Source organism: Anomaloglossus baeobatrachus, chromosome 6 (assembly GCF_048569485.1).
Source record: "Anomaloglossus baeobatrachus isolate aAnoBae1 chromosome 6, aAnoBae1.hap1, whole genome shotgun sequence".
NCBI classification, from domain to species: domain Eukaryota; kingdom Metazoa; phylum Chordata; class Amphibia; order Anura; family Aromobatidae; genus Anomaloglossus; species Anomaloglossus baeobatrachus.
In genome coordinates this window covers 495,720,880-495,733,993 of record NC_134358.1, presented here as the reverse complement: position 1 = coordinate 495,733,993, position 13,114 = coordinate 495,720,880, and positions in this window count along the sequence as shown.

The following is a 13,114-nucleotide window of genomic DNA, read 5'->3' as shown; positions in this document are numbered from 1 at the left end:
TTGTCACACAGTGTCAAACACAGCGATGTGTCTGCCCAGCAGGACATCGCCTTTGAAGAAAATGGCCTGGACCATTCTGCAACGACTAGAGATCTCACAGCAGGGGCCTGATCGCTGGTAGGAGTTACACATAACAAGATCGCTAATGTGTCACCGAAACTGTGACTTAGCTGCTATCTCGCTAGCGATCTCATTATGTGTGACGGTACCTTAAGCTAGTTGAGAATCTGGAGCATTACAGTTGTTGGTTCCATTAAACTCTCAAAATAGCCAGAAAAAGAACTTTCATGTGAAACTTGACAGTCCATTCTTGTCCTTAGAAATGAAGGAGATTTTATGTGAGAAACGGCGAAGTAACTAAAGATTTCCTACAACAGTGTGTACTACTCCCTTCAGAAGAGAGCACAAACAGGCTCTAAGCAGAGTAGAAAAAGAGGGACACCCCACTGCACAACTGAGCAACAAGATAAGTACACTAGAGTCTCCAGTTTGCGAAATCGACGTCTCACAGGTCTGCAACTCGCAGCTTCATTAAATAGTACCCGCAAAATGCCATTGTCAATGTCTATAGTGAAGAGACGACCCCAGGATGCTGGCCTTCAGGGCAAAGTGGCAAAGAAAAAGCCATATCTGAGACTGTAATAAAAGGAAAAGATTAGTTTGGGCAAAAAAACAGACATGGGACAGAGGAAGATTGGAAAAAGTGTTATGGACAAAAGAATTGAAGTTTGAGGTGTTTGGAATCACACAGAAGAACATTTGTGAGACGCAGAACTACTGAAAAGATGCTGGAAGAGTGCCTGATGCCATTTGTCAAGCATGGTGGAGGTAATGTAATGGTCTGGAGTTGCTTTGGTGCTGGTAGAGTGGGAGATTAGTACACTGTAAAAGGGATTTTGAATAAGGAAGGCTATCACTCCATTTTGCAATGCCATGCCATACCCTGTGGACAGCGCTTGATTGGAGACAATCTCATCCTACAACAGGACAACGACCCAAAGAACACCTTCAAATTATGCATGAACTATTTAGGGAAGAAGCCGGCAGCTGGTATTCTATCTGTAATGGAGTGGCAGCCCAGTCACCAGATCTAAACCCTATTGCGCTATTGTGGGAGCAGCTTGACTGTATGGTATGTAAAAAGTGCCCATCAAGCCAATACAAATGGGGGGGGGGGGAGCATGGAGTGAAATATCTCCAGATTACCGCAGCAAATTGACAGCTAGAATGCCAAAGGTCTGCAAAGCTGTAATTGCTGCAAAGGAGCATTCTGTGACGAAAGCAAAGTCTGAAGAAGAAAATTATTTCAAGGAAAAATTATTTCTAACTTAGTCAATGTCTGGACTATATTTTCTATTCATTATGCAACTCATTTGATAAATAAAAGTATGATTATTCATGGAAAAGACCAAATTGTCTGGGTGTCATCAAAATTATGAACTGTAGTGTGAGTATGTGTATATATATATATAGTACAGACCAAAAGTTTGGACACACCTTCTCGTTCAGAGTTTTCTTTATTTTCAGGACTAAAAATTGTAGATTCACATTAAAGGCATCAAAACTATGAATTAAAACATGTGGAATGAAATACTTAAAAAAGTGTAAAACAACTAAAAATATGTCTTATATTCTAGGTTCTTCAAAGTAGCCACCTTTTGCTTTGATTATTGCTTTGCACACTCTTTTCATTCTCTTGATGAGCTTCAAGACGTAGTCACCGGAAATGGTTTTCCAACAGTCTTGAAGGAGTTCCCAGAAATGGTTTGCACTTGTTCGCCCTTTTGCCTTCACTCTGTGGTCCAGCTCACCCCAAACCATCTCGATTGGTTTCAGGTCTGGTAACTGTGGAGGGCAGGTCAGCTGACGTAGCACCCCATCACTCTCCTTCTTAGTCAAATAGCCCTTACACATCCTGGAGGTGAGTTTGGGGTCATTATCCTGTTGAACAATAAATGATGGTCCAACTAAACGCGAACCGGATGGAATAGCATGCTGCTGCAAGATGCTGTGGTAGGCATGCTGGTTCAGTATGCCTTCAATTTGGAATAAATCCCCAACAGTGTCACCAGCAAAGCTCCCTGACACCATCACACCTCCTCCTCCATGCTTCACAGTGGGAACCAGCCATGTAGAGTCCATCCGTTCACCTTTTCTACAAAGACACTGTGATTGGATCCAAAGGTCTCAAATGTGGACTCATCAGACCAAAGCACAGATATCCACTGGTCTAATGTCCATTCCTTGTGTTCTTTAGCCCAAACAAGCCTCTTCTGCTTGTTGCTTGTCCTTAGCAGTGGTTTCCTAGCAGCTATTTTACCATGAAGACCTGCTGCACAAAGTCTCCTCTTAATAGTTATTCTAGAGATGAGAAGGTGTGTCCAAACTTTTGGTCTGTATGTATGTGTGTGTATATGTATATATATATATATATACACACACAGAGTCCTGAAAATAAAGAAAACTCTTTGAATGAGGTGTGTCCAAACTTTTGGCCTGTAATATATATATATATATATATATATATATATATATATATATAGCAGCTGCAGGCAGCCTTACATCATCTAGCACAATGCTAGGTGTCAGAGTGCTGTAAAGCACCAGATTTAATGTGATATATTGACAGCTCCACCATATTCCATTTACTAGGCTTGTTCTTTTAAAGCACTGCTGATTTCCAGTGTTTGGTGGTCTTCTCAATGTGGCGTCACTGTATTTAAACCCCATCTTTACTTAACATTTTAATTAATTTTGATGATCCTATTTACAGGCACAACTGTATAAATGTTATAATGAAAGATGTCTAAGTTGAAAACGTTGATAATCTACTCTTAAAGATAGGTAATTTATCAGATCGGTGGCTGCTACCTGGTTCCGTAATCACTGTGAGCTCACAAGACACTGTGTGCAGAACTATTAGGCAAGTTGTATTTTAGAGGATTTTTTTTATTATTGATGAACAACTATGTTCTCAATCAACCCAAAAGACTCAAACATCAAAGCTTAATATTTTTGGAAGTTGGAGTGGGTTTTTTTTAGATTTGGCTATCTTAGGAGGATATCTGTTTGTGCGGGTAACAGAATTATTAGGCAATTTAATAAAAAACAAATATATTCCCATCTCACTTGTTTATTTTCACCAGGTAAACCAATATAACTGCACAAAATTTCGAAATAAACACATCTGACATGCGAAAACAAAACCTCAAAAAATTAGCGACCAATATAGCCACCTTTCTTTATGATGACACTCAACGGCCTACCATCCATAGATTCTGTCAGTTGCTTGATCTGTTTACGATCAACATTGCGTGCAGCAGCCACCACAGCCTCCCAGACACTGTTCCGAGAGGTGTACTGTTTTCCCTCCCTGTAGATCTTACAGTTTATGAGGGACCACAGGTTCTCTATGGGGTTCAGATCAGGTGAACAAGGGGGTCATGTCATTATTTTTTCATCTTTTAGACCTTTACTGGCCAGCCACACTGTGGAGTAGTTGGATGCATGTGATGGAGCATTGTCCTGCATGAAAATCATGTTTTTCTTGAACGATACCGACTTCTTTCTGTACCACTGCTTGAAGACGTTGTCTTCCAGAAACTGGCAGTAGGTCTGGGAGTTGAGCTTCACTCCATCCTCAACCCAAAAAGCTCTCACAAGTTCATCTTTGATGATACCAGCCCATACCAGTACCCCACCTCCACCTTGCTGGCGTCTGAGTCGGAGTGGAGCTCTCTGCCCTTTACTGATCCAGCCTCTGGCCCATCCATCTGGCCCATCAAGGGCCACTCTCATTTCATCAGTCCATAAAACCTTTGAAAAATCAGTCTTAAGATATTTCTTGGCCCAGTTTTGACGTTTTATTTTATGTTTCTTGTTCAAAGGTGGTCGTTTTTCAGCCTTCCTTACCTTGGCCATGTCCCTGAGTATGGCACACCTTGTGCTTTTTGATACCCCAGTAACGTTGCAGCTCTGAAATATGGCCAAGCTGGTGGCAAATGGCATCTTGGCAGCTTGACGCTTGATTTTCCTCAATTCTTGGGCATTTTGCGCCTTTTTTGCCCAACACGCTTCTTGCGACCCTGTTGGCTATTTGTGATGAAACGCTTGATTGTTCGGTGATCATGCTTCAAAAGTTCGGTAATTTCAAGACTGCTGCATCCCTCTGCAAGACATCGCACATTTTTGGACTTTTCAGAGCCCGTCAAATCTCTCTTCTGACCCATTTTGCCAAAGGAAAGGAAGTTGCCTAATAATTAGGCTATGACGGCACTTTGCGTCGTCCTACCTGCAGTTCTAAACGGACGTTTTTGCCTTAATTGATTTGACCAAAGTTGCCTTTTCCAGAAATTTAGCGCTAAAAACGCATGTGTATTTACCGCGTTTTAAATGCGTTTTCATCGCTTTTTACATGCTTTTTCACCTGCGTATTGGTATTGACAGATGCGTTTTGAACATCAAGACACTGCTAAATAAAGTTTACACAGTCAAACAGAATGAAAAAAGAGAAAAAAAACCAAAACTTATATATTGTGAATTAATAAAGAAAAAAGTCATATTTCATGAAATTATAGCGGTTTTATAATATTTAATGCAAAAATAGCAATAAAATCATAATTTGTCGGATTATGTGTGTGTGTAAAGAGACATATTATTCCATTAATTTAATGTTAGAAAAGCATGCGTTTTGTTTGTCCAAAACGCATGTTTTCTTCACCTAAAAAGCAGGTAAAACGCAGGAAATTTGAAGTTTCTTGGTTTTTGTCATTTCTCATTGACTTCAATGTTAGCAAAACGCACCCAAAATGGCAAAAACAATTGACATGCTGCTTCTTTGAACGCATGGTTTATGCCACAAATTATGCAAATTAAACGCAGCGTTTTAAAACGCAAAGTGCGGTCTAGAAAACTACATTTTTCATAGACTATTATGGAAAAGCAAAACGCATGCCTTTTGGTAAGAAAACGCTGCAGCTCAAAACGGACCTAAAAAGCAGCAGAAACGCAGGTGAAAACGCAATGTACGGTCATACCCTTAAGCACACCTTATATAGGGTGTTGTCATTACACCACACCCCTCCTCATTACAGAGATGCACATCACCTGATTTACGTAATTGGTAGCTGGCTCTCAAGCCTATACAGCTTGGAGTAGGACATGTATAGAGAGTATCATGTGATGAAAATACTCATTTGCCTAATAATTCTGCACACAAGTGTAGCTCTACACTTGGTGGCCGTCCTCACATACTACAACTTAGTTTCTATTCATATCAATGGGAGCTGACCGGCAGTACCCAAGAACTGCGGCCTTCTCAGTATATTGTGGATTTCTGGCAGCTAGAGGACCTAGTAACACTGGTCATCAATATCTTAGTGCTGGTCTGCAGCTTTGATATACAATAATATCCTTCATTACCCTATTAGAATCTCCTATGACATCACTGTGTACATGATTGATGAGATAACTACATTTATCGTCACATTGCCTTGTGTATTATGCTCTGACACATGGTGTGCATTAGTTCGTGACAAATAGGATTACAAGGGGCTGCTGATAAGTCTTTGGCTTTGTGATTTTTTATTGTTTCTATGGTAACAAATGTTACATCACATGAAAGTGTCTAATAGATGTTTTCAAAATTTTGTGTTTGTTGCTTATGGTAACAGTGTTCTACGCATGCAGGAAAACAAAATGTCGGCGTCCAATGCGTCATTCACAGCAACTGAGAGCAGAGGAATGATAAAATTCTTGTTTCTGCAAGGAAAGTCCATAAAGAATATTTAGGGTGATATTTCACAGACATTGGGGGATCAATGCCCTTCATATTCCACAGTTAAGAACTGAGTTGCCAAATTTAAAACAGGCCACTTCAGCACCAATGATGAGGAACGTCCTGGACGACCGAGAGTGGTTGTTGTTCCGGAGATCGTCGATGCTGTGCACAACCTCATACTGGAGAATCAACAAATTTCAGCTAAAGCAATAGCAGACATCATGGGGATTTCCCGTGAACATGTTTCTGTCATTTTCCATGAACATTTGGACATGAGGACGCTATCTGCAAAGTGGGTCCCCAAATGTTTGACAACAGATCAGAGAAGCATGCAAGTGAAAACTTCCTGGTCTATTTATCAGCGTTTCTGGACCGATAAGATCTTCCTGGATTAGCTGGGCACTATAGATGAGACCTGGATTTATTTGTATGACCCTGAAAACAAGGAGCAGTCAAAAGAGTGGAGGCACAGGGGTTCTCCTCATCCAAAGAAGTTCAAGTTGCAAAAATCAGCCACTGAGGTGATGGTGTCTGTGTTCTGGGATAAGGAGGGCGTGCTGCTAGTGGACTACCTTCAAAGACTACCATCAATGCAAGGTATTACACTGAACTTTTGGACCAATTGAAGGCAGCTCTGAAGGCCAAAAGGCTCGACAAGCTGTGCAAAGGAATCTTGTTCCTGCATGACAACGCCTCCGCTCACACTGCACAAGCGACCATGGCAAAACTGGCAGAGCTGGGCTTCCAGCTGCTTGACCACCCACCTTATTCACCAGATCTAGCTCCCTCCGACTATCATCTGTTTCCAAACCTGAAGAAACAAGGGTACCAAATTTCACATCATTTCTGAAGCCATGGCTGCTACGGATGCCTGGTTTGAGCTACCACCGAAATCCTTCATTTTGCGAGGCTTACAGAACTTGGAATACCGATGTAAGAAGTGTGTTGACATCAGTGGAGAGTATGTGGAATAAATATAAAGTTTCATCATCCTATCTCATTTCTTTCTGGGTAAAGCCAAAGACTTATCAGCAGCCCCTCGTATAATCTTTTAATGTTCTGATCTTGCTGCTCCTTTTCTTGGAGGAAAGCGGGAAAGGGGGTTCAGCTTTCCAGGATTTCCTATTGGTTTCCACAGTTACTCATTATGTTCCGCATTGCAGTTCTGCACAACCACCTATGCTGCTTCTGCTGGGCTGATTTGTCTTATCTTACAATATTAAAAGTTGCAGACATTTTTACAAAGGTGATGAGGATTTACAGTCATAATAATGGTCCGGTTTGGTTTTACTTCTCAGAAATAAATATGGTGCCTTTTTTTATCAAGAAACCTGTATATATACATTATCTCTATGCTATAAAAAAGCAAAAACTCTATTAAGAAAGTAATGGAAAAATAAGGGGACCTGTCACCAGGTCAAAATTGACCAGTTTTTCTTTTATTTTCTACTTACTTTATTTTTATTTATTTTTTTTATTTTAAATCCACAATATCGTCCCACACATATAGGTCTTTTTAATTAGTACCACTTCCTATGGTCTTTCCAAGGGGACAGTGCTCAAGAGTAGAGTTGAGCGCGGTTCGCGGTTCGAGGTTCTCCAATTCACGGCTCGAGTGATTTTGGGGGCTGTTCTAGATAGAACTAGAACTCAAGCTTTTTACTAAAGCTCGATAGTTCTAGATACGTTCGAGAACGGTTCTAGCAGCAAAAAGACCAGCTAATTACTAGCTGGCTTTCCACTGTAATAGTGTAAGTCACTCTGTGACTCACACTATTATGAAATTTCAGTGTATAGTGTGCGGGAACAGCGCATTCAGATCACTGCTATATGGAGCCATTTTTTTTTTTCCTTGTCTTCCTTCCCTAAGCGCGTGCGTGTAGTGGGGAGGGCCAGCATGTCAGCCAATCCCAGACACACAGCTAAGTGGACTTTTAGCCAGAGAAGCAACGGCATGTGTGATAGGATGTCCATGTCACATGTCCCTGCATTATAAAAACGAGTATCTGCCCGTCTGGACGCCATTATCTCTTCTGCGTCCTTGGTGTCAGACATCACTGGCGCAGCGCCTATCTCCGATACTGCTGTATACGCTCCATACACAGCGCTGTACAGAATAGGGATAGCACTTTCTATCAGTCCTTTTAAGGGCTAATACCGGCAGGGTCAGAGCCATAGGTGACAGGTCCGTGAAAACAGAGTTTAACAGCTACACAAGATGACAGTGTCTGTGTAGCTAAGGTCAGGGATTTCCTCGCTGCATTTCCACATTAGGAGGGATAGAAAGGCAGGCTTCCTTTCCTCTACCCAGAGACCCACAACCCTGCCACTGTACCCTCCTGCCCTTTGCACACTCAAACTCATTGTTACTAAGCCATTATACTAGCAAACACTGAGTGAACTTAGTGGCATCCTAAACGTGGCTGTTGGACTTCTGTATTGTCACACTAGTGCAAAGATATTTGCAGCACGTCTGCCTGCATTGCACACTCAAACTCATTGTTACTAAGCCATTATACTAGCAAACACTGAGTGAACTTAGTGGCATCCTAAACGTGGCTGTTGGACTTCTGTATTGTCCCACTAGTGCAAAGATATTTGCAGCACGTCTACCTGCATTGCACACTCAAACTCATTGTTACTAAGCTATTATACTAGCAAACACTGAGTGAACTTAGTGGCATCATAAAAGTGGCTGTTGGACTTCTGTATTGTCCCACTAGTGCAAAGATATTTGCAGCACGTCTACCTGCATTGCACACTCAAACTCATTGTTACTAAGCCATTATACTAGCAAACACTGAGTGAACTTAGTGGCATCATAAAAGTGGCTGTTGGACTTCTGTATTGTCCCACTAGTGCAAAGATATTTTCAGCACGTCTGCCTGCATTGCACACTCAAACTCATTGTTACTAAGCCATTATACTAGCAAACACTGAGTGAACTTAGTGGCATCCTAAACGTGGCTGTTGGACTTCTGTATTGTCCCACTAGTGCAAAGATATTTGCAGCACGTCTACCTGCATTGCACACTCAAACTCATTGTTACTAAGCCATTATACTAGCAAACACTGAGTGAACTTAGTGGCATCATAAAAGTGGCTGTTGGACTTCTGTATTGTCCCACTAGTGCAAAGATATTTGCAGCACGTCTGCCTGCATTGCACACTCCTACTCATTGTTACTAAGCCATTATACTAGCAATTTATGCTGCCAGTTTAAGGGCCGTAGTTGCATTGTCAGGGATAATTATTGTTGTTTATTCTGCTGTTAATAAAGCTGGACCACCGCTGCAATCTACACCACCTCTCAATTTTTACTACCACATTTTAAGTGCACAATCTTGTCGCAGTCAAAATGAGTGGCAAAATGACAGATGCTGGTGGAAAGGGGAAGAGGCGTGTTGGAAAAGGAAAAAAAGGGTTTGTCCGTGGGGAAGGTGGCAAAGCTCCATTAACATCTGCTGAAGATAGACCATTTTCCAGCAAAAGTAAGATGTCTACTACTTACCGTGGACAATCCGATGTGCTCCCTTTTTTACGGACACGAACAACTGGAACAAAGGTAGATGATGGCCAAAAAAGGAAAATGCTTGAATGGATCTCAAGTGGTCCAACAAGTGCCCTCTCCGCCACCTCAACTACCGCATCCAAAAAACACCAGTCCTCTGAGTTGTCATCCCAATCAAACTTGCTTTCTCCCAGCTCTGAAGTCTCCATCCGCCTTGCACAGTATGGTGGAACTGAGATGGCTGAGTCTGCAGAGCTGTTCAGTCACACTATAGCCTGGGAATCAGAGGTCTGCTCCCAAGCTACAGTGAGTACAGACCAGTAAATGGTCTGCAGTGATGCCCAGAACCTTTGTGACTCTGATTCAGACCGTGAGGACCAAGTTTCTGAGCATAATGTTGACCCTTTTTCACAAACTGTAACACCTGTTGTTATAGACAATGAGGAACATACTGATGACGATGAGACACAGATACCAGATTGCGATGACAACTTAAATATTCGGTCAGGGCAAGAAGAGGCTCGGTCTGAGGGTGAGGGGAGTGCAAACACAACAATTGATGAGGAAGTTCTAGATCCCACCTACTGTCAACCCACAGTCAGGCCCTTGAGGAGGTCAACAGAGACGGTGGAGGAGGATGCAACTGACGACGAAGTTACCTTGCGCCTTCCTGGACAGAGTAGGAGTACTGGAAGCACGTCTACAACTGCATCCTCAGCCACCACTGTGCCTCTGAGCACTAGTCGGGGTGGATCAGCAGGTCGCATGCCCGCTAAGCCTTGCCTAGCCTGGTCCTTTTTTGACATAGCAAAAGATCGCCCAAATTATGTGATCTGTAAAATTTGTCATGATTCTGTTAGTAGAGGGCAAAACCTCACCAGTTTGACAACTTCTTCCATGAATCGTCACATGAATAAATATCATATATCCCGGTGGGAAGCTCACCGTGCTGCAATGCGGCCTAGCAGACCGAACCATCCACCGCCTGCCCCTTCCAGTGCATCCGCGCGCTCTTCATCTTCTAGGACTGTGGGGACAGCTGTCACACCTGGTTTTCCACGCACAACTTCCACCACTGTAACCGCAACAGGCAGTTTGCTTGGTAGGTCGTCAGTTGGTTTGGAAGGGGAAACAAGTACGTGTGTACAGCTCTCTCAGACATCGATAGCACCAACGTTGGATGAAGGCGACATCATGTCTACGCCTGCACTTTCCTCACAAAGCTGCATTTTTCCACGGACACCCTACTCAACACCGTCTACACACAGCAGCCAGATCTCTGTCCCTCAGATGTGGACAAATAAAAGGCCATTTCCTGCGACCCATGACAAAGCTAAGAGGTTGACTTTATCCCTCTGTAAGCTATTGGCTACCGAAATGCTGCCTTTCCGCCTGGTGGACACACAGGATTTTAGAGACCTTATGTCTGCCGCTGTGCCCCAGTACCAGATGCCCAGTCGCCACTACTTCTCTAAGAAAGGTGTGCCCGCGCTACACCAGCATGTCGCACACAACATCACCGCTTCCTTAAGAAACTCTGTGTGTCAACGGGTGCATTTCACCACCGATCCTTGGACCAGTAGGCATGGACAGGGACGTTACATGTCGCTGACTGGGCACTGGGTAACTATGGTGATAGATGGTGAAGGGTCTGCTGCACAAGTCTTGCCGTCCCCACGACTTGTGTGTCAATCCTCTGTCTGTCCAAGTTCCGCCACTGCTTCTGCCTCCTCCACCTCATCTGGGTCCTCCACCTCCGCCCCAAGCCTGCCTGGTCAGGCCACCAGCGTTCGCACTGCGCAGAAGGAATCACGCACCCCTCATTACTATGCTGGCAGCAGAGCGCAACGGCATCAGGCGGTCTTTAGCTTGACATGTCTTGGAAATAGGAGTCACACAGCGGCTGAGTTGTGGGCAGCTCTGGAGACTGAGTTTAATAAATGGTTGTCTCCACTCAACCTGCAGCCTAGTAAGGCCGTGTGCGACAATGCTGCAAACCTAGGTGCGGCCCTTCGCCTGGGCAAGGTGACACACGTGCCTTGTATGGCTCACGTGTTGAACCTTGTTGTCCAGCAATTTTTAACACACTATCCCGGCCTAGATGGCCTTCTGACCAGGGCACGAAAACTGTCTGCTCACTTCCGCCGTTCAACCGCCGCAGCTGAGTGACTTGCATCGCTCCAGAAGTCTTTCGGCCTGCCGGTTCATCGCCTGAAATGCGATGTGGCGACACGCTGGAATTCGACTCTCCACATGTTACAGCGACTGTGGCAGCACCGCCTAGCCCTGGTGCAATACGTCATGACGTATAGCCTGGGCCAACGAGATGCAGAGGTGGGGCAGATCACCCTGATGGAGTGGTCTCAGATCAAGGACCTATGCACCCTTCTGCACAGTTTCGACATGGCGACGAATATGTTTAGCGCTGACAATGCCATTATCAGCATGACAATTCCAGTCATTTACATGCTGGAGCACACGCTAAACACTATTCGGAGTCAGGAGGTGAGACAACAAGAAGGGGAGGAACTACAGGAGGATTCATATGCGCAAGACACAACAACATCACCAAGGTCCAGACGTTCATCATCACCAACGCGGCAGGCATGGGACCATGGGGGACAGGGATCAACAAGGGCGCATGGTAGCAGGCGAAATGTTGAGGAAGGTGCAAGAGAACATGAAGAAATGGAGGACGAACTGTCCATGGACATGGAAGACTCAGCGGATGAGGGAGACCTTGGTCAAATTTCTGTTGAAAGAGGTTGGGGGAAGATGTCAGAGGAAGAAAGAACGGTTAGCACCTCTATGCAACAAACACAGCGTGGACTAGGTCCGCATGGCTGCGCAAGACACATGAGCGCCTTCTTGCTGCACTACCTCCAACATGACCCTCGTATTGTCAAAATTAGAAGTGATGATGACTACTGGCTTGCCACACTATTAGATCCCCGGTACAAGTCCAAATTTTGTGACATAATTCCAGCCATAGAGAGGGACGCACGTATGCAGGAGTATCAGCAGAAGCTGTTACTCGATCTTAGCTCGGCTTTTCCACCAAACAACCGTGCAGGTGCAGGAAGTGAATCTCCCAGTTGTAACTTGACAAACATGGGGCGGTCTCGTCATCTTCAACAGTCTACCCGTACCAGTAGCACCGTATCTGGTGCTGGTAACAGCAATTTTATGGAATCTTTTCATAATTTTTTTAAACCGTCCTTTGCAAGGCCACCAGAGACAACAAGTCTAACACATAGTCAACGGCTGGAGAGGATGATACAGGAGTATCTCCAAATGAACATCGATGCCATGACTTTGCAAATGGAGCCTTGCTCATTTTGGGCTTCAAATCTTGAAAAATGGCCAGAGCTATCCAGTTACGCCTTGGAGATTTTGTCGTGTCCAGCTGCCAGCGTTGTCTCTGAACGTGTCTTCAGTGCTGCTGGGTGTGTGCTGACAGATAAGCGCACGCGTCTGTCCAGTGACAATGTGGACAGACTAACGTTCATCAAAATGAACAAGTCATGGATCCACAAGGAATTTACTACCCCTGTGTCATCCTGGGGAGAGTAAATGCTTGTGGATTTGGAATGTGCTTGATGCAAATCAAAACATCCTGTCTGCAACTAGGGCACAAGTGCTGCCACTGATGGGGTGTCTGTGTGGCCCAATTTTTGGAAAAAAGGGAGACTCCGCTTGGAGTAACCCTTGCTTGCCGTGTTTTTTAAAAGGAGCCAAGATGAACAAGTCATGGTTCTGCAAAGACTTTGCTACCTACCCCGGTGTCATCCTGGGGACGGTTAAGGATGGCGTATTTTTGAATG